The sequence below is a fragment of the Helianthus annuus genome, chromosome 6, assembly GCF_002127325.2.
Source record: "Helianthus annuus cultivar XRQ/B chromosome 6, HanXRQr2.0-SUNRISE, whole genome shotgun sequence".
Lineage (NCBI taxonomy): Eukaryota > Viridiplantae > Streptophyta > Magnoliopsida > Asterales > Asteraceae > Helianthus > Helianthus annuus.
Window position 1 is genome coordinate 47,017,989 of NC_035438.2, and position 23,672 is coordinate 47,041,660.

A 23,672-nucleotide genomic window follows, 5' to 3' on the forward strand; every position below is an offset into this window, starting at 1 on the left:
TAATTTATAGAGGTTTTATTGTACCTCTCTATGATGTGGTAGTTTGTTGGCATATACAACATCCAATCATCTATGACAATAATAATAACATATCCATTATCAAATATCCTAGAACCAATGGTTCTAATCATAGTTGCTCCTGTTGTCCTTTGCCTCTACCACCACCATTATCTTTCGGCAGATTTTAACACTTACTACTTTTTTTTCTTTTGTTACTTATCAGTTTTTGGTTCAACCATGTTTCTTGTTGTTTTTTTTTCTTTTTTTCCCTATGACATGAACTAAGGGAATCATGGGATAGGAATGTGTGAAGAGAGGTACGCTAATTATGAAAATGGAAGACGAAAAAATTAACAAAGATTATTTTGTTGTGTTTTGTTTAAGACGTCTAGTGTTTTGTTTCAAACATTTGTAATAATTTGAAATTTGGTTTAGCACAATGCTTCTATCATTAATGATATTTGTAATTATTTTATTAGCGACACATCAGCCCAAAGCAGATTGGGGTGTTAGAATATTGGTCACAACTGTGTTCAGCCTCATGGAAAACCCATCAATTCATTTGTTGACCTTCATACGAGTTACCTCGAAGTCACTTCTCCAGGTTTGTATCTTCGCTTTCACGCATTCAGCACCCATGTGCATCGTTTGTAGCATCTCTCACGCATCCTTTGCTAAATCCGTCTCTGCTAAAAGTGGAACTTCCTCTAGAACTACTTGATAGATGACAATCAGTGTCATATGATCTAATCACACTACAACACCATGATCTTGCACCACTACCCAAACTCCTTGTCATTGCAGTTTACCTGCTTCTTCAAAGCCCATACCGAATAACTGAACTTTATGAGCACCAAAGTAATGCAAGACGAGACTACCTTTAAAACTGGCCCTCTTAGCTTCTTCCTCTACGTGCGAACTACCTAATAAAGTTGAACCGGACATGGTTGGTCTTGGCATATACTTAGGCATACATTCGGTGGCAATGTAGTGGATCTAATATCATTTGTTAGTTTTTTAATTTATTTGAATCTTCAAAGAAGGTAGCTTCGGTAGGAGAAGATAGAACTATGAAGCTTATTAGACTATGTGTAGTGGTTTAACTAAAAAGTGAATGTCACGGCACTGCCATGCCACGTAGGTAGGGACTCTCACAAACTTTTTTTTCTCAAAAATGTGCAATGGTTTCACATGTAGAACAAAATAAAATAAAATAAGATGAAGTGTGTATGTATGATTAATGAAAAGTTGGTGGGCCCATGCTCACATTCCCTTGCGCCCGTTATTTGGCTAACCGGAAAATAGGCTCACACCCATGATAACGCCTACCCATAATGGTGTGTGGGGTGTTAAGTGGATGACATGACTTGTGCGTTATTGTAGGTCCCTTTTCTCGGAGGATCGAGAACAAAGCTAAACCTTGTTATACTAACCCACTAGCGAGTGCGGAATCCAAGCTAGTAGGCAAACCGAGATGAAGCAAGTATAGAAACAAACACACAAGATTTCACCGATTAACACCACTGTATTAATACGTATGAAGGTTCCGGTTACAAGCACAATGTTTACAATCAGTTTGCAAACTCTCAAAGTGTGTGTGTGTGAGTTTCGGACAGAATGCTCTCAACTCTCAAAGTTTCTGTCTGTGTGCATATCTATCTAAACTCAACACTGCATGGGTATATATATACCCAGCCCATGATGTCTGGTCGAAGGATCCGTTAGATGGTCCGAAGGATCATCTATCGAGGACAAGGTAATCGAAGGATCAGCATTGACCTCGAAAGATCACCATTCGAGGTCTATCATTCGAAGCCTATCTTTCGAGCACCTCGAAGGATCAACAATATCCTTCGAGGCTATCCTTCGATGCAGACAAACATATCAAACATATGTTAACTGTTGGCCAAGTCAAACTAGGAGGATAGATGACTTGGTCAACTTACAGACTAACTTTGGACATCGTTCACATACAGACCGAATACAGACAAAGTACAGACACAAGTGCACCAACAAACTCCCCCTTGGCTGTAGCTTTGTCTTTATCTTCTATAGTTGTAGACTCATCTCGAACTTCGACGGTCTTTGGTCTTCGAGTTACCAAAACTCTGATGTCCTTACAAGTCTTCAATGTCGGAGGATCTTCAAAGTCTTCACGTCTTGAAAGCAGAGAGTGTATCAACAAACTACCCGTATCATGTAGGAAGTGTGTTGACAAACTCCCCCTTAACATAAGCTCCCCCTTGAGTTATGCTCGTGAAATACTTTAACTTTATGAAGTGAGATCCTTGTGGTGTTGATGATTGTCAGCGGCTACTCGATCATCTTCATCTCTTGAGCGCCTTCTCGTCGTGTCTTCATTCCAAAGCTTGTCATCGACCATGTTCTCCTAGCCTTTAGAATCTGCACATGCAAGAAATCTAAACGCGTAATGAGAACAACTGCTTGGAATATAGTATAAACAAATGACACACGAATGACCATGTCACAATCAAACACCGTCCGACAGTTTGAAAGTTTAATAAATTTCTCAACTTTAGACTTAACTTTCAAAACTTGCAAATTTTGACCGTTTATGAAGATTTAGTCAGTTCGGTTTTCAGTCAGGTTTCAGGTAACGAAGACTTGAGCTCCAACATCGTACGATCGAAAATAAAGTAGAAAGAAAATCTTTTTGGCTTTTATAAAGTTTATATTAAAACAAGCCTAAAATCTTTTTGGTATTTTTGAAATTAAAAGACAACAATTTAAAATCCTTTGAGTGTTATCAAACGACATCACCGCTAATGTCGTGCTGATATGCACCAAACGACGAAACTGTTTAAAAGAAATAATAACAGTTAATAACAGTTAAGCAGTACATAAATATTTACAGACATTCTTTTTGCGAGTTTCGAGGGTAAGAGAATCATATCAGTGTACGGTCATGCCAAAACACTCTTGTTGTTCAGTTAGTTAACATTAAGATAAGCATCCTATAACAATTATCGGTATTGTTGTCCACTTAAGCTCAACTTATCAGATGTAATCATGGCGAGGGGATACGTTAAGGTATGATTTATACTTACCGACCGGTGTTCATCCACATCACGACACATTCCCGTATCAAGGTATGCACGAGAGTTCATCTTACCGGTGAGTATACCGATTATCATCTGTTTGACCGTATAAATTGTGAGATACTCACTTATTTTGATTTGAAAACAAGTCCTATGTGATATAATCACTTATTGATGAGGAACTTGATTTTCGTATGCATGAGGGCACAGGTGCAAGTCCGTGAACAGGTCAGTACTTCCGTACAGCAGAGAGACGAACTTGACACCCGGATAAATGTGGTATTTTATCACTTATTTGATATGGACATGTGATTGTTTATCACTTATTGAGGTCGAATGCAGTATGTATTATGTACACGTATGTATAGTATCATGGAAGATCTAGACTTGCGTCCCCGTTATTTTTCGGTAAAAGATACAACCATGATACCCAGATGATAAGCAGCATAAAGACCGAATATCTCAGAACCTCGGCAATCTATCAAACGAAATTTCGGTACTAAGACCATATGCCAATGAATGGTTCCCACCTGGTCTTCAGTCGATTAAGATTTATATCACCCTGCACACTTTAAAATGATTGTGAGCCTACCGATACATCTTATATAGAGCTGCTTATCGTTTTTCATTTAATGTTTAAAGAGGTATGGATAGACCACTGATGTACTATCATTTTCTCTTTTACTCGCCAGGAAACTCATTTTTGTTTTTCTATTGTTTTTGTGTTTTTGAAATTTTTCGATGTTTTTGGATTTTCAAATTTTTGGATTTACTCCCCCTAAAATCAATAAACTAAGACAAATTTAAAAAACAAAGGTATTTACAAATATGATTTTCCGATGTTGGTTTACTCTTGTGCTTGACCTTTATGCCGTTTACTAAAATTAAGTTTTATTAGAAAAGATTTAACAAATTTTGGAAAAGTGAGTTGGCATGTCGGTAAGCGGTGCGGACCATGACAACATTGATGAATTTCATATTGAAACAATCACGTGTGAGGTGATATTCGAGATCAATGTGTCAGGTCAAAGAGTGCTGTACGAGATAATAACAATTCACAAAGCAGCTAAAATATCGACAAGTATAGGAGAGATTAAGAATTTAAAGGCGTATCCTGCAACTGTTCCGTGCATTGCAAGGAATCTAAGCACTCTCCCAACTGGATATCCACCCGGTGTGGACTTCAAAGTCGAATTTGCAACTACTGAAAAATCTCTTGACAGCAACAAGCTCATAAACCTCCGGGTCCGGCTGGTCTTTCACATTTCACCAGCGAAGGTCTTTGACTTTCTCTTTCAGAAATGGTGTGCGGATGTTCAATCCACGCCAAGGCATCGACACACATTTCACTTCATTCGTTCCTGTGGACCCGATCAAAAACCATAATGACCAAATTTTGACACGTTCCTCATTTGGTCGAATTTTGCAACTTCATTCATCCAAATTTTCTTTTTCTTTCCTCTCTCTCCATCAAAGGCAACAATTTCTTCTGTCGCCTATCTTGTGCAAGGACATTCCACTATCAACAATCCTAAGACTATCAATAGTTCCTCCTGGAACTTCCTGCACACTCACTCAGAGATTAGTTGGAGAGTGGGACCCAAGCCTTCACAGACTTGGGTCGTCCGTCATCATCGAGAATTGTAACATCCATTTCCCGATGATTCGGAATTGATGTAGCTCCCCCTGAAACAGTTACCGGTTTTGGTATCCAAATCTCTTTCTGTTTTTCATGTTTAACATCCGATTTAACAGATTTTGTTTGGATAATCTCCGGTTTTAAAATCTTTTCAACTTCTTTTCTTTGTTTCTTTTTCTGTTTCTTTGCTCGATGTTTAACAAGACGAGGGTCCTGTTTTGGTGAAACAGATCTTTTATGGTAATTGTTACCATGGGGGGCATCAATTTTTGTCTTTCTCTTGGTGAGATATGGACAATTCTTAATGATGTGCCCATACTCACAGCATTCAAAGCATGATCTCCGCTCAACAAACCTCGGAGTATCATAACTGCAATAGCCGGATGACGAACTTCGTGATCTTGAGGTACTTGGTCCTACATCACAACCGTTTGTGTGTTGTGTATAGTTGTTTTGACTGTTTCTTTTCAAAATTTTACTTTGTTTAACAAAATCCTTATTGGATTTGTTTTTGAAAGTATCAATTTTATCAGTTCCTCTTGATTTCACGAGGTTTATCTTCCGAACCTTTTTCTTGTTTTCGCCCTGTTTGCCTTTACTATTCTCTTGGGCGGCATGATTTTGTTCACGGGGATCATCAACCTTTGCTTTCAACTTATGAAGATATGGACAATTTCGAATGATATGTCCAATTGTTCCACACTCAAAACAATATCTTCGTTCAACAATCCCCGAAGCATCATGTGCTCGTCTTGACGATGATGATGAACTTTGTGATCCCGAGGTACTAGGTTTTGAACAGTTTGGATCATTTCTTTTCAAAACTGTTGCTTGTTTAACAAAATCTAAGTTAGATTTGTTCTCATAAGTTTCGATTTTGTCCGTTCCCTTAGATTTCACAAAGTTCACATTCTTGTTTTTCTTTTGGGTCTGTTTCTTCTGACCCTGAGTCGGTGCCTTTCCTTTAGGTTTGATATGATTTGGCTGCCTCTTCTCTGTTGGTAATTTCTTATTTCCAAATTGTTTCCTAATTTCGGCCTTTGGAATAGGAGGACACTGTGTAACTGTAACACGTGGTCCTGTCTTTCCCAAAAACTTACTAGTCGAATCTTCAAAGACTTTACTTATTAAAGATTGATTAACATTTTTAATAGGAAAATCTTTGTCAGAGTAGATTTTATCATCACCAACGAGAGTGTACAGCAAGTTCACACCCTCTGACTCTTTTGCAGACGAGGACTCGATTGCAACAGTCTTAGCGGGTTTTGCAGGAGGATCACATAGAATGTAATTCTCGAGAGGTATGTCCCCATCTTTGACTTCCGCATCAGAGTTTGCTGGGATGGTATCATCAGATTCATCAGAAGAATCAGCATCCTCAATGATGACTGGAGGATCCTGATTCAGTTCAGCAGAAGACACACATGCATCTGCTGAAGTATCTGAGTCTGGTGATACATCTTTCTTGTATCCGAGTCCTGCTGTAAACTCCTTTACATCTAGAGGAACAGATGGTTCAAAGAACACTCTATCCTCCTCGTCAGGCATCGCATCATAATTGTGTCTCACAGGTGGTGGGCATTTCTTATATCCTATGCATGTGACATCCCGTTTTTCTTTCTGAACGTCAATGATGTGATCCAACACATAGCTAGAACTCAAATAGCTATCTAGCTTGAGTTGGATTGCCTCACTTTCCGTTTTTACACAGACCATTTCTTTTTGCATTGTCTCAAGACGTGAGATATACAAATTAATGTCCGTTTGTTTTCTGGAAACCATTTTAGTCAATTCAGTTTTATCTTTCTTTAATGTCTCAATCATTGACTTAAATTCTTTTTCATGGTTTTCATAAAACATATTGGCTTCTGTGCATTTTGAAAGATCCACGGTCAACTTCTGGTTGTGGATAAATGTCACATCATATTTCTCTTGCAAAGCTTCGTGTTTGCTTTGCAATTCACACCACTTGGCATTCAATGAAACATGTTTGTCTTGCAAGTCAAACAAACTAGCTTGTAAAGCATCATGTTTGCCTTGCAACTCAGACATGTTTCCCTTTAATCTAGCACAATTATCACAATCTACAGCAGTTGGTTCATCAACACATACCTGACTGGAATTACTCTCAGGTGTTGGCCTTTCTGCATCAGAATCAACAATCTCCCTTGATGATTCACGTTCAGATCCATCCTCACTTGAACTTGAAGTTGTATCACCCTCAACTGAAGTTGAAACATCTTCATCTGAACTTCTAACATGTTCAGAACTGTTATCATTCCCCGAGGATCCACCATTGCTGACATCTTTGACAATTTCAGCATACAACGCCGTTTTTGTCTGACTACTGTTCTTGGGATTAAGAAATGACGATTCTACAGTAGAATAATGGTGTTGTACGGCAACTGGGGGTAATGGATTTCCATACATGTCTGTGGTGGGAGCTGGCTTTACAGGAACTAGTTTTGGATTGCCAAAACAATCTGTGATTGTGACGTACTCCGTTTTTAATGGAGCGTGTGGAACGGGTCTTGCAAACGAAGTACTGGAAGTTCCAAAATACATATCAGAATTGCATGGCACACTGGATCTTGCAGAAAACGTACTGCTCTCTGCAGTTGACGGATTACCCCACGCTGGATTCATTTTTGATCAGAAAAATGAATACTATATCAATGTCTCGGAAGATAATAGCCACCCGAAAGATCACAGCCGAAGGATCAACTCTTGTTCGAAGGATCAACAGTACTCGAAAGATTACTGTTGAATCTCGAACAATGATTTCGAAAGATTCAAGAACTCGAAGGATTCCCCTTTGAAAGATCCTTATCTTTCGAGTTAAATATTCTTATCTTTCGTATAACTGACTTTCGAAAGATCACACTTGTTCGAATGATCAACAGTGTTCGAAGGATCACTGTTGACTTTCGAGCACTGGCTTCGAAAGATTCAAAATCTCGAAAGATTCACACTTGAAAGATCCTTATCTTTCGAGATAAATCCCTATCTTTCGGACACTTGACTTTCGAAAAGATTCCTTTATCGAAAGATATGTTTCAGACTTCGAAGGATGGGTCGAAGGATGATGATCTTTCGAGCCTTCCTTGATCGAAAGATGGTCTTTCGATGTCGAAAGATATCTTTCGAGAGACTCTGACACAACTGACGTTGATGTGATAGGTTGGTGAAAAAGGTGATGGGTTGGTGAAGTACTTTCGGCAGAAAGGTATGTTCTGTACACAGATCTTCACCAACTTTTTGACTTTCAAAAAGTTTACCCAAATAAGCAAACCTTATCCTCAACCAGTCACCGGAGATATGATCGGAAAAATGGCCGGAAAATACAAAGTTTCACAAAACAAATTTTATGTTTACCCAAACCGACCCTGAACACTCCCGAAAGGTTTAGAAGCCGTTTTTATGCAGAAAACTACCAAAAACGGGTGCTAAACCAAGTGTCCAAACACACCAAAGAACTTGAAAAACCCGGTTTTAAACAAGGTAAAGAGCCAAGCTCTGATACCACTTGTAGGTCCGGGTTTCGGGATCGATTCCGTGATTTTCATGATAATGTTCAAAGATGGAAGAGATAAGAGATGATAAACAAACAACTTTGCATTAATCCGGTAGTAAAACATTACAAGTCGGCCCGATTACATGATAACCGAACTAATACCAAAGAAGTATACATCCGGGGAGAAACCAAGTGGTGATTTCTCCCGGTGAGGTCTCAGACCTCCTCACACTCTCTTGCACACACTTGTGCTCTCACTCTCTTATGTTTTACAAGACAAGGTGTTGGTATTTATACCAAACACAGGTTGCACAGTCGAAGGATCAAGCTGACTGGTCGACAGATCATCTGTCGACCATCCAGCTTTCGAAAGACACATACATACCTCGAAGGATCACATATCCTTCGAGGTCCATCTTCATCCTTTGATGGTATCTTTCGAGCTCATCGAAGGATATTCATAATCCTTCGATGCCTTATCCTTCGACATCAACATATACAACCATAATTTGTCTAGCAAACACACACACGGTCAACCGAATAACCTTCTCGTTTGACCACTTCAAACGAGCGGGTCTATACACGTTCGATAGACCGTTTCACTAACTATTACAAATTCAGCGTAAAATAATAACTAATCTATTCGACAAGCATCGGATACAAAATCTGCATCAACAAATTCCCCCTTGTCCGTTGCTGTCGAATGCTGAAAATGTAACTGCAATCAATCTTCAGTCAAGTATTCATCTTCTCTGTATTGACAAATTCCCCCTTGACCGATGATCCAGGTAGGTAGTATCTTGATGCTCATTGTATAAGATTTCCCCCTCAGAGTACGCGCATCCGTGTTGAGTGTTGTGCAATTTCCTCAAAAGGCTCAATTGACCGATCTTCCGCTGATCTTCCAATACTCCAACCGGCATTTGATAAGGGTTCCATTCTTTTACAACTGCATCAAGTCTTGATCTTCAAGTGTCTGTGTAAAACATTCCACGCTGAACCGTTTGTATCACCAGAAAATCACAAACTCTACCACCTGTGATTGCGTTTAGAAATTTACCGAAGAAATTCAACATTTGAAAATTTTTATCCCCCCATTTCTTTGGTAAAATCTCTAAACCTTAACAGATTCTTTCCACTTCAAAGAAACTGTCGTCAAATGTTCACCAATTCCCTCCACTGAGCGGAACTGTCATCAATCTTCATTGAATGTTCTCGGTTCCGAAAATTCACGAACATGACTTTCTTCTTTGCATAATCTAGTTGAATAAGAACGTCCCCTGGTACCCCGTAGGATCTGACTTGTATCCCCCCAAAGACCAAAGACTTTGTGAACTCGTTAGGACCGGTATAGACGTTCCAGGTTCATACGTTCGTCTTCAAATGCGAGAATATGACAATAAACAAAATCCTTTCGAACATTTCCGAATAACCGGTAACAATCATAAATACTGATGCGCGGAAGCGAACATATCGTGTTGTTTTTGGCCCATAATAGTTGCGTTACCATTTTTGCCATTTGCATTGGTAAACGTGACTACCCCACATATATCAAACATCAAGTCTTCATTGTCTCTTGTTTTCATCATGCTGCATCACCCCGCAACCCCAACAATCTGTCTGATCTCCATCGAAAGACTGACCAACCGAAAGATGATCCTTCGAAAGCTGTCTTGCCACTACCGAAGGATGATCCATCGAAAGACTCCACAATCGAAAGATATGACAGACCGAAGGATGACCCTTCGAACACTGGCCTTCGAACATATCTTTCGAACATATCTTTCGAACATCTCAGTTGCTATCTTTCGATCATATCAGATCTTGAATCCAAAATATCTTGATCCTTCGAGATTGTTGAAAAATATCTTGATCCTTCGAAACCACAAGATGACCCTTCGATACACTGATGATCCTTCGATACCCCCTTTTCATCTTTCGGGGTACCTGAACATCTTTCGAAGTATGAAACTCTACATCTTTCGAAGTATGAAGCTGTCAAGAACATGAAGAACACAGTGACGGTGAGATCTGCAGATTTGACGAAAATGCTTTGTATGCAGTTTTTGATGATGGAAACTTGAAGATTTAGGAGAAAAACATAAAACCCAACACCCGGTTTAGCACAGATCTGGATATCCGGGTCCAGATCTGAGTTTTTCTCATTTTCCCCCTTTTTACATCTTGAACAAAAACCCACAAAAATCACAGATCTAGAGCACATGTGACTTAGTAAACGGTTAGTTTTACTAAATCGGGCACCATGGCTCTGATACCACTTGTAGGTCCCTTTTCTCGGAGGATCGAGAACAAAGCTAAACCTTGTTATACTAACCCACTAGCGAGTGCGGAATCCAAGCTAGTAGGCAAACCGAGATGAAGCAAGTATAGAAACAAACACACAAGATTTCACCGATTAACACCACTGTATTAATACGTATGAAGGTTCCGGTTACAAGCACAATGTTTACAATCAGTTTGCAAACTCTCAAAGTGTGTGTGTGTGAGTTTCGGACAGAATGCTCTCAACTCTCAAAGTTTCTGTCTGTGTGCATATCTATCTAAACTCAACACTGCATGGGTATATATATACCCAGCCCATGATGTCTGGTCGAAGGATCCGATAGATGGTCCGAAGGATCATCTATCGAGGACAAGGTAATCGAAGGATCAGCATTGACCTCGAAAGATCACCATTCGAGGTCTATCATTCGAAGCCTATCTTTCGAGCACCTCGAAGGATCAACAATATCCTTCGAGGCTATCCTTCGATGCAGACAAACATATCAAACATATGTTAACTGTTGGCCAAGTCAAACTAGGAGGATAGATGACTTGGTCAACTTACAGACTAACTTTGGACATCGTTCACATACAGACCGAATACAGACAAAGTACAGACACAAGTGCACCAACAGTTATTCGGCTACACATAGTCTTAGTGAGAAGGTATTATAGAACATAAATACTACTAAATTTATGGTGATTTACAATGCTGGAATACGTCAATGAAAACTTGTTCTTATATATACTTAAACAAAAACATTTAAGGAAAACTAGATAGTGGGAGTAGTGGGTGGATGTAACTCACTCTACCACTACTCCATGAAATAACTACTTTCTTAAATTCAAGATACAACTCCAATACTTAACTAGTTTAATACCCGTCCGGTGGACGGGTTACGCTAACAACGTAACGAACAAAGATAATGTATATTGAGTGTGTTTAGGATTGCTTCTCCTTTTCTTCTTTTCCATCTCCTTTTTGAAAAAGTTACAACCATCCAACTTTTTCTTTTCTTCTTTTCAAACCACAAAAACTCATTCTCAACACATTTTCCAAACACTACAAAAATTGAGCCGATATGTGTTGACTGCTTCTCCTTTTCTTCTTTTTAAACCGCAATAACTCATTCTCTTTTTTGATGTTTAATAAGATAAGTTTTTTTTTTCTTTGCACATTATTTGTTTAAAAAGAGCTAATATGTGTTGATTGTTTCATAAAAAATCGTAATGCATTCACCAATTTTGGCCATTTCAAACCATAGTAGATGGTCAAAGTTACTAAAAACAAATTAAAATAATTGAATCAACTTCAACAAACCTTCATTCCTGAGACTGAACGGACTCTAACATAGCATGTCGGTCTTCGGCCAAATCGGTTTCGGGTCGGCCTCGAGTATTTACCCATGCGGACCCGTTGAAAATCGAGCCTGAAGATGCATAGAATTGGGCCCAGTTTCAAAACTAATTCATCTAAAAAGTCAGGACAATATTACTATTACTATTACATAACAATTCCAATTTAAGTTTAAAACTGAAACAATAGATACCTGCTTTGCTTCAATCATTACTGCGTATACATTGAATCCGTCACCAATAGTTTGTCTTTCACTTGCTTCTAATCGGTCACATAGGCTGCTTCTAATTGATCACATAAGTTGCTTTCGTTGCCCTCGCCAGGCAATTATGTGGGACTTCTAAACCGTTCAAAACAGACAATTTTGAGTGTGCTATGTAAGACTTCTAAACCGTTCCACTCATACAATCAAAACTTTAAGAAATAAGTTATGTTGAGTGTAGCCAAAAAATGAGCGAGTTGGGTAAACGGTCAAAAAAGGTAGATATTTAGTGGGTCGGATCACATTGACACGTCAACAACTTATTATCCTTTTTCTTAGATTTCATAAATAGTTATAGCATGGATATTATACAAACACCGTTATCAAAAATAATGATCTATATTTAAACAAAGCTATGTGCAACAATTACCGTTTTAATTTTAAGTATCAAATGTTATCATACCCGTTGAAAAAACAGTTTTGTAGTCATGTTTAGCCTATTACCATATGACGAAAAAACTTAAAAAAGAAAAAAAAAAGTGTGTGGGTCAACCCAACCTGACGCGTCCGATACTAAAAGATTTTAATCCCAATCCACCCATTTTGCCACCTCTACTTACCATGAAGGATGGAGTATCAAGACGTAAAATGGAAATAGAGAATTGCAAATAAAATTGGATGCAAGTAGCTACGTCTCCCTTTTGTCCACTCCCATGTTAAAAGTCCATATCTACCGGTTGAAAATAAAATCAACTCTCATGTTAAATGCCCACATTTGTCATAGCGGCAGTTGCTTCCGAGAGGCTGAGATTTTTCCTCCTATCAAACGCAATTGCAATTTAAATGTGATAAAGGCATTAGCTAAAACAATATTGCATTTTGCCTCCTATTGACACATTGAATCGCTGTTTATCTCTGTTTCCAGCTTCTCTCATTTAAATCTCTGCCACAAGATTTTCGCAATTAATTAAGTAGAACTATAAAAACTTGGATGATGATGATGACAATGACAAACCAGTAACTACCATTCGTTGACGCAACTTGGGTCTTTAATGTTGATAATAATCCACTATTCACTATTTCTAGCTAAATGTAGATGAATTTTAGATCATGTCATTTTTCACAAAAATAAAAATAAAAATGGATTATGTGACCTTAGATGCTAGTTTTAACTTTAAAGTTTAAATCTCAAGTAACATTAACTTAATGTTGATGTTGGACGAAACCAACTCCATGTACTTTTACTGGAATTTATAAAAAAATAAACTACAATAAAATTTAACCTATATACTTAGACGTACCTTTCGAAGGTCCAGGTTAGCTGCATGAGCAACTTCTGTAACATCTTGGACCCGAGATGCAAAATCAGTAGCAACCTGAAAATCAGAGTGCAAAATAATATAAAAACCAATATATTTTGTATAAATATTTTAATTACACATTACAAGCATCCTGACTTAACAAAATATTAGTGGGGCCATGTCTAAATCACGCAATACACCTTCTCTTTCACTCTGAGTCTGACATCCATGAAGAACAAAAGCATTTATACCATGAGCTACCAAAGCTTCAGCAACATCAGTTGACCTTGTCTGCATGAAAAATACAATACTAAATAATATACTATTGAGTTGCAGGCTTGCATTTTAATTTAAGAAATTGGAAGCGTGTTCACCATATATTGCTTTTAGAAATATCATAGGATCTGGTTTCTATGACCTGCGAAAGCAACAAAGAACCCAACTTATAAGTTTAAACTAACAAAAAAATAATCAGGAGTTTGATACCAGCAATCTGGAACCGCTTATTCAAGAGACTAAAAAAATGGTTGTATGCTTTTAGAAAATACTATAAGCAAGTAAGCTTTGCTTATAAGCAAAAGCAAATAATCAGATTATTGAAAAGAAGCTTCTTTCGCACAAAGGGTAAAACTGTAATTTTGATCGACCAAGAATAATCAATTTGATACAAAAAAGAGCCTCCTTAATGCGTAGGGTAAAGCTGTAATTTTGGATCCACTAATAATAATCAGTTTGATATAATCAAATCTCAGTCTACTTTATAAAAACACCATAAAATTGCTTATCTTATTTAAAAAAAATGCAATAAGCTAGTCAATTAATCCTAAACACCCCTAAATCATTTTTCTTCAAAAGATTTGAACTATTATTGTAAAAATATTAATTATGCAATCATAAAGTCATGCACCAGTAGAGATGACCGAGTGGTACCGGGTACATTTTCGGTACCCATTTTTGACATTTTTTATATCGGTTCAATACTGGTCCGGTACCGGTTTTTACCCTCAAATACCGGTACCGGTACCCACTTTTGGGATTTTCGGTACCGAGCTCATCCCTATACACCAGCATAGCCTTTTGAATTTGATTTGAACTACTATTGATCTCCTTATAAAACAATTATAAGAATACAGATCAGTGTTACTTAAAAAAATCGGTTGAAACATCATACCTTTGGGTAGTCAAGATTGTCTTTCTTTTAAAACAAACTCAAAGCACGGCCCGGGTAAGCTCTTGCCAAAGTCTCACCAAATCCCTTTTCATCCTAAAATGAGACAAAAAAGGGATTAAATTCGTAAACAAAAAACCTTAGCCAGAAACCAGAACTCTTTGATGCACTAATGTGGTCTACAAAACACCTCAATATCATCACGCCTCCTCTCGCCGCTACCACACCCTAAACCTTATAAAAAATCAACATTTGGGAGTGATTTTGGGTTGTGATTTCTTACTTGATTGATAGAGAATGGCTTCAATGAGTATGCTTTCTTATACACGCCTTTTTCTCCCTTGATTTCGTTCCTTGACGATAGAAAATACCACCAAGAAACCCCAAAACCGGAGCCCTAGACTTTTCAGAGAAAAAAAAGAGGAGAATGAATGATTCTGGGGTTGAAAGGAAGATTTTTTTAATGCAAGGTGATCTAAGATAGAAAACAAATTGAAACTCTGCAACATCAGATATGAAAAATGGGTTAAAATTAGGTCAAATAAGATCAAATCCAAACTAAATTTTAATAGAGTAGAACAAATTACTTGTATCGCCGGTTCTATGATGCAGGTTTTAAGCGGAAACGCAAGGCTTCATCATATACATATAGCGACAAAGGAAAGAGCGATATGAGTTCTGGATTAGGGGAACCTAATAGTCTCGTACCGGTAATAAAATTGTGGGGGTTCAAAATGGGAGTGATAAAGACAGAGATGACACATCACGAATCGTCATTACCTGGTTTGGTGGCAGACGGTGGCGCTATGGCGGTGGAGCTAGGCTCAAACAGACGCAGAGGGCAGTGGCTGATGGAATCAATGGTTTCTCAGAACTTGGAATGACGACTGGAGTGGTGATTGAACATAGGGGGAGTTTTATGGGGAGGAGGAGAAACCAATACCCTAGAATCATGCGAGAGTGGGGATGGCAATAAACCATTAGATAACCGTCTGGAACTGGTTTAGGCTCTAAAATAAAGTGATAACCACCAGAGAAGTGGAGATCATGGAGAGAAAAATGTGGAGCAAAAACCACCAACTAAGAAAACCGTCCTAAACCACTTTAAACCGCCACTACAGCGGTTATTTTTTGGAGTTTAAACGGCTGAGATTTCATCTCAGCATGATTCGACGGTGGATATCGATTTAGAAAGCGGTTAGACTTAATGGGAACCATATATATATATAATTAGATATTGGGTCAAGCTTCTTCCAATTCGGGTTGACCCATCGGATTAGGTTTATATCCCACAAAGTTATGTATGTGTTCATTAGGAATGAGCATATAGCCTTGTATTGATGTTACCAAATAAGTACAACCCTAACAGTGAAGTTATGTCTGTTCTTTTTATCGAGCAACCACCTCTGTAACAGTAACAACATTGGTTGAGCTTGTTGGATAAGTGCTTGAAGAGAAATCAGCACCATGTAAGTTTCTTTCTGTAAAAAATGCTGGCTGTTTAGGTTTCTTCAATGTACCTTCATGATGGAGAGTGAGAAAACCGGGTGCTAAAGTGCATTATAACAAGTGTTTTATTGTCGTGAACTTGTTTATACATGTCGAATGTGATATCTACGAGCGTTTGTGATGTTACAGGCTAATTGGGTTAAACCGGCGAAGTTAGAGTGTTCAAGGATGACGAACAAAGTGATCGTGCTGATCGGGCGTCGTTTCGGGTCAAGATATAGCGCGGATGTGCAAGAAGTGAGAACGATTAAAGTCAGGGGTTGATTGATAATTAAATAAAATTTGAAATGTAGCCAATTGTGAGGAACTGACTTGCGGTGTAGGTTACGGACCCAAAGGTGTAACTTACGGCCAGAATAGCACACAAGAAACAGAGGGTTTACATGGTAACTTACGCTTCAATTTCGTAAGCTACGGTTGAAAGATGGAGCACATGTTTTGTTGAGGGGATAAAAGAAAAGAAATTAAATTAATTTGAAAACCCTAAAATGGACATGCACGTGATATATGGGGGACTATCATTGATTTTAAGAATCAACATTATCTCACGTAGATCAATGTGAGAAGGAGCCGACATCCAACATTGAAAAGGGAAGGAACTTTTACATAAGACAACATCATCAATACGTAGACTTTGGTGTAGGTGTTTGGAGGATAATTATTATTTTCTTTGAACAACATAATCACCAACACAACACACGCATATGTGGACTTGGGGTCATAGATTGGGCCGCCATATTGAGAAGGCAGAATTCTTTGGGGTTCGATACAGCTAGAGGTGTACAAAAAAACTGGTTTTAGAATCGAAACCGGAAAAAAAACCGAAACTGGTTTTTTTTTTAACCGGTTTTTTTTATAACCGGTTTTTTTTAACCGGTTTTTTTTAACCGCCGGTTTTTATACCGGTTACTATTCTTGATTTCAAAAACCGGTTATTAACCGAACCGGTTATTAAAAAACCGGTTAAAACCGGAAAAAAACCGGTTTTTTTGGGAAAACCGGTTAAAAACCGGTCCCAACCGGTTATACCGGTTATTGTTTTGGACCTCAAAAACCAGTTAGTAACCGGAACCGGTTATTAAAAAAACCGGTTTTTATTTTGGGTGAAAAAACCGGTTTTTTTTAACCGGTTTTTTAAAAACCGATTAACCGATTTGTACACCTCTGGATACAGCCCACGAATACAACAATTTGAGGAGGGCCCGCATACGTGAATGAGGAGAAAAAGAAAAATCACAATATAAAAAAACACATCTAGACGGCAGAGAAGGAGGCAGCTACCTCACAGGGTTTCAACCGTGATTCGAGCCTTTGACGATCAATCTTTCGCGATGAACGGCTAGTCTCCTAGTGGTTTCCTCCTAATGGAAGGTTTTTGTAAGTTGGATAATTTTATGTGTTTGTGACAATCGTTTAACTCGGTGATCTAAGCATTCAATGCTTTTCACCTTTGATTTGATTTATTGGTTGTAAACAATTGCATTTATTTAAACCTTCAGTTCCCAAGAGTTCTAGTAATTGGGATATATTTGACATGGGGTTAGGATTTGTAAATTGTAATTGATAATCGTTCGATAACCTCCCGTTATGTATTGACCGGAGTACTTAGTCGTTGGTTATCACAATTGATGAATTAAGTTAACCTCACTTCCCAACATTCGAACAATATCGGGCCTGTCTTTTGGATTTTCTTGAACGCATAACAAACCCACTTCGACTGATCTTAAAACCTCAGATAAATCACTTGGTTCATCTGAAGTTGAATCAATGAGCTCCAGAGACCTGCCTTCATTATACATTCTCCATGCCTAAATATAATATGGAAATAGTTATTTGGTTATAAAGTAGAAAACTATAGTTGCAAATCAAAATAATAGTTTGTGGCAGTACTGAACAAATTACATGTCGAATAAGGTTATTGTCATGATTAGTACGAATGAATCCCCGGTTTCTACTCCCACTTACAATCTCCAATACTAAAACACCAAAGCTAAACACAACGGACTTTGTTGAGAAGAGACCATCTAGTGCATACTCCGGAGACATGTAACCACTGAAATAGGAAAAATGTTTCTAAAAGTAATATAGTGAACTTAAGAAAAATATAATGAATATACCAATGTTTTAAAAACCGGTAAATACCGGCCGGTTATACCGGTATTACTGTTTTCCGATGTAAATCCGGTCCAAAACACCCCGGTAAGTAGGAGAAACAGCATAGACTTTGTACCGCCGGTAAAATCCGGTATACCGGTTTGAACCGTTATAACGGTATCGTCTCAGGTTTGTTTTTGGGTTAGGATTTTACTTTTTATCGTCCCATCTCCATGTTGGTTTTTGTAGCTTACTATGTGCCAACAACTCTTTCTGTGTTTGCTTGAGTCTCATTTCCTCCAAAGCTTCTTGCTAATCCAAAGTCTGCTATCTTAGGGTTCATGTCCAGATCTAGTAGAATGTTGCTAGCTTTAAGATCTCTATGAATGATTCTTAGTCGTGAATCTTGATGCAGATAAAGAAGTCCTCGGCCAATTCCTTCAATGATGTGGAATTGCTTTGTCCAATTAAGGAGTGTGCTTTGTGTTTTATCTGCAAAAGATATAGGTTTAGTTAGTTATTTATAGTTTTAGTAGATAGGTAGTTACTGATATTAAATCAATGGCCACTATATGATGCTGACCGAATAAGAACAGGTCTAGACTTCTGTTTGGCATGTATTCATAGATAAGCAATTTCTCGTCTCCCTCTATGCTACATCCGAGGAGCTTAACAAGATTTCGGTGCGAAGTTTTGAAATGCGTATGACTTCATTCTTGAACTCATCAAGTCCTTGTCTGGAAGTCTTGGGGAGACGCTAACTACAATGTCTTTCCCTTCTAGCACACCCTGAAGATTGCCATTTGCCATGTGAAAAACTATGCTAACATCAAAGTGCGGCTTTCATTTTTATCCTTTGGTTTAAGTGACATGATTATAATACAATGATCTTTGTTCAAATCTTATGGATTATATATATGATGGGATATTATGCTATATACTTGGGAAAAAAGGCATGAAAATTACTATAAACTTTTACCTTATAAACAGGTCCAAATCCACCCTCTCCAAGTTTATTGTTCGGTGAAAAACTAGTTGTGGATTGTGCTACGGTAGAGAAGCTAAACAACGGTAGCTCCATGACTTCTTGCTGCCTTTCATAAACATGCGACGATTCCCCTAAGCATTAGAAATAAGACAGACTTTAAACTGACAGAATCTGCTCAAAGAATTCATCTTACTCCAAACTATTCAGCATAGAGATTTGCTTCCCTTCTCCCATTGGTTATGCATGATGCCTATTTCTCAATGCATACCAGAATAATGTAGAGCTCAAGCCTATAAGAACAACTCCCAGAAAGACTACTAACAAGATGAATTTGATCTTTGTTCTTGGGTTCTCAGAAACTGGTTGAGAAACAGGTTGAGTAAGTGCATTATATGAAAATCGCCAAGAAATTTTGTTGATTTGTATGAACGAAAATTGATCTGTGTAGATTAGTTTTGTGTGAAATTACATACATGCTTAGCTTAATTTAGTAAGGGATAGTTACCTAATTCAGAGGAAGCCATTCTTATAAATATGTCCTGACCACCTGTGATTACTCTGAAGACTTTGAGGTCATTGAACCAAAGCAAGCAGTCGCTTCCCTCTCCTGTGATATTTGTATTTGCATAAGCCATACATCTGCAGTTCTTTAGGCATACCGTTGCGCATTCCGATAGGGTCATACTCATGTTATACCAGGAAGTACGTGTGTCCGGCAATGCTACATGCGGATACCTTATAAAACCATCTGTTCCATTCTTGCAATCCAATTGTGTTCGCCTTACACAACCACCAGAGAAATCTGCTTTATTCGTAGGCACAAATCTTTCCTGGTCCAAGCACGAATATGCCTGTGAGCTTGTGGTGCTGCAGCTTGCATAAGCACCACATTGATTGTAAAAGTCACAGTCTCCTCTTGGTAAGGTAATGGCAACGTGCCATTTTTAGCATTTTCTAACCACACCTGACCTTGTAGATCCCCGGAAAAAGTCAAGGTGAGCCTCATTACAGAACTGCTTACAAGATTATAAGTAAAAACTACCATTGTTTCACTAATATTAGAATATAAACTTGATTATATTATATTTATTATATATTATGTATTATAACATTACTGTACTTATATATATGTGTGAATGTATCGAATATATGTGAAGGGATATTCTTGATTATCAGAATTATGCACAATGGAAGCATTCGCATACATTGAATCCATATAGTACACGATTGAATGAACAAAGTGAAGAAGATAATCGAATGATGGACAATTTCGTTATGTAGGAAACTGTCTTGGTACCCGACAAGAATTGTCGGTAACCCACATATATACATATCATAGAACGGTTATGCAGGTAGTTGAGATTGGCGGGAATAACCGTCATTTAGTGTCCTCAGCCAACCGACATACCCGTTCAAATATATCGTTTCATATACACACATACATCTAATAAATTCTAAGTTTAATACAAATAATAATAAGAATTATGTTTATAACACTAATACTCTCCCATAAACATAATTTGGTTTACGGGAGTTCTTGAGCACGCCGAGATTTGCATCATCCACTGCAACCTTTGCACGGTTAAAATCAAATTTCCTTCTCATGTTTAGCTTCCTCATCCCGCTCCAGTCATTTCCGGCAAAAAATGCATAGTGATATGCATTTATACTTGTTGCATCTGCATTCATAGAACAGTCATCTTTAATTTTATCTTCATCAGTCACCTCAACCTCGTCTGCTTCACTTTTACTTTGTCTTGGATCTGCAACCTTCTTCACTTCCTCCTTATCAAGTGCCTTCTCTTGTGTCGTTTTAAACTTGTAGTAATACACGAGTACATCCAGGTACATAGCATATATCAGACGCATGTACTCACCATCTTCATATTCGAATCCTATATCCTTAGCTATCATAGCCCACATACCGTTATCGGTGATTCTCTGGTGACCTCCTTCCCTTTTCACAGCCATATACAGATCTAATAATTTCACTTTTTGATTGTTTGAAGCATAAGCAAGTGATGTGTGTAAAATGCAACATATAAATCACATCAATTAAGGCATAAAACTAACCCTTTTTAAGTACTAATGTTGGAAAAAGAGTGTTTTTGTCTTTCTTTTGTATTTTCAGGATGAAATGAGCTCAAAATCACAAAAGAAGCAAAAAGACAACTAATTATAGCATAAATACAAGAAAAGGAATAAAAGTAGACTGCCCGGACCCTCAACGGCAACCCCCAAGGCAAAGAAGAGAAAACAGAAGACTGAACACGCCCCGTGTCCAGCGAACACGGGGCCGTGCCCAAGAAGCAGCAGAAAAGACAAACCAGTAGAAGCTTCCATTGCCCACCACGGGGCCGTGTCCAGTGGGCACGGGGGCGTGGTGAAAGTACAGCAGGCGCATTAATTGTAATTGCGAATTACAATTAATGAAGAGAGAGAGTGTCAGACGGGCACGGGGGCGTGTCCAGCGGACACGGGGCCGTGCCCAACCTTCTGTTCAGCCTATAAATAGGGGTGCTTGGTTTCATTCCATCTCATCCCTTGGCACACCACCTCTCTCACACTTCATCCACCACCCACCACCACCATAACACCATCATCCACCACCATCATCCATTGTCCATCATAGAGTGTGTGAGTCGTCTCGGGATCCAAGATTGATCGTAAGAGTTCTTGACAATCAAGGCCATGTTTGCCTAAGTCTCTTACATCACTTGGTGAAGACAAGTGTTTAGTATAATACTTTTTATTTTTAATCTTTTGCACTTTTTATTTGGTTTTGTATTAATGACTTTAATAACTAGTTACTTATGTTGAAGGTGATCTTTCCTTATCGTTTGTCCGTGGTATCTTGGCGTTATTTTACTGTCTATATAAAATAAAAGATTTTCACCATTCATATCTCCACGGTCTATATGGAGGTATGTTGGCTACCTGGTCGGGGGTTAAGGGAACGGTTTGGTAAGGGTCTTGCCCTTGTTCAGCGTTTAGAGGTCCTGCTTGGGACCTGGGTCAAATTTAGTAGGATCTCCTTCAATGCCCATAGGTATTGGATGGCGGGGATCCAAACTCTTTGACCCCCTCATAAGTTAACTACTATTAATACTATAACCCGGCTATTTAGGACTGTATCCCTGCTGACTCAGACTACTTAGCCGAGGGTAACGTCACCGCCGAAAGCGGGGCCTACCACAATTCGCATTAATAACTTAATTCATTATCTTTCAATAATCCGACCCTTTAGGATTGTATCCTTGCTGACTCAAACTACTGGGTTGAGGGTAACGTCGCCTTCAAAAGAGGGGCCTACTACAATAACTAAGATAATCTCTTAAACAAGTGCAAAAGTGCAAAAATAATCAAAGGTTATACTAATACACGTGTCGGATCCAAGTGATTCATCTTGTCTATCTGTTTTTATTTTATTTTATTTTTCAGCATTTAGTTAGTTTTTATTTTTCTTAGTTTAAAACATTTTTCTCACTTTTTGATTTGATTAGACGTTGAGGATAAACCGTTATTAAAAGCTCTTGTGTCCTTGGACGACCTCGGTATCTTACCAACACTATACTACGTCCACGATGGGTGCACTTGCCCATATGTGTGTTTAGTGTTAGTGAATATCGTGTTTTATAAATTTAAAACTTGGCTAAAAGTGTAAAAAGGGCTTAAATATACATCTAAATTATATTACACTACACACGCATCAAGTTTTTGGCGCCGTTGCCGGGGACACAAGGATTTTAAGAAAGTTAGGAATCAACGGCCTAATCATATTTTTATTTTTTCTTTAATTTTTAGGATTTTTCGTAGATTTTCAGCTTCTGCAGAGCTCACCACGGGGCCGTGCCTGCTGAACACGCCCCCGTGCTCAATCATTGGAACTGGCAATCCTGTTTTAAGTCAGACAGTAAGCTGAACACGGGGCCGTGTCCACTCAACACGCCCCCGTGCCCAAGATTCTCTTACTGAAAACAGAACCGTTAGATCCCGGCGGTTGGTAATTTCTGACACAAACATGAGTGATAGTAATTCTTTTTACTTTCGGCACTCTTATGGTTTGTGGTGTCGATTATGTGGAGGCGAACATGAGGAATTAAAATGTTATTTTCTCAATTATAGGCCCCACTATATAGACCCACCGATTCCTTGTAACCTTAAGAGGGGCGAAAGTAAAAATAAGCACTATCTCTCCCTCGAATGCGCCCAGCCAGATATTCTAGGAGAAATGCTCCTTGACGAGTTATTTCAACTAGAAGAACTAATTCTCAATTGGTCAAAAGAACTTAGGAAGGATTTTATAGATCCATCCCAAGATGATGACCATGAGGAAATGTTGGAACCGCATTCCGACAACCTCGTTGCTCCCGAAAATACCTTCATACCTAGAAAAGACTTGGACGATAGTCGTCCCTGTGTCGATTGTGCCGTGAAGGACTCCCCATCGACTTCGTTCGGTGCATACATAGACCTGAGCGATTCGGCATACACCTTCTTTAACGAGAGCCCGGAAAAGGGTTGGACTTGTCCACCTAGAATGAAAATAGGAATTACC

At 38.4% G+C, this 23,672-nt stretch overlaps 1 pseudogene; it reads right to left on the bottom strand.

The window, feature by feature from the left end:
• Positions 1 to 12,810: 12,810 nt before the first annotated feature.
• LOC110944695 lies at positions 12,811 to 21,085 on the bottom strand (annotated as a pseudogene).
• Between the last annotated feature and the right edge of the window lie 2,587 nt (positions 21,086 to 23,672).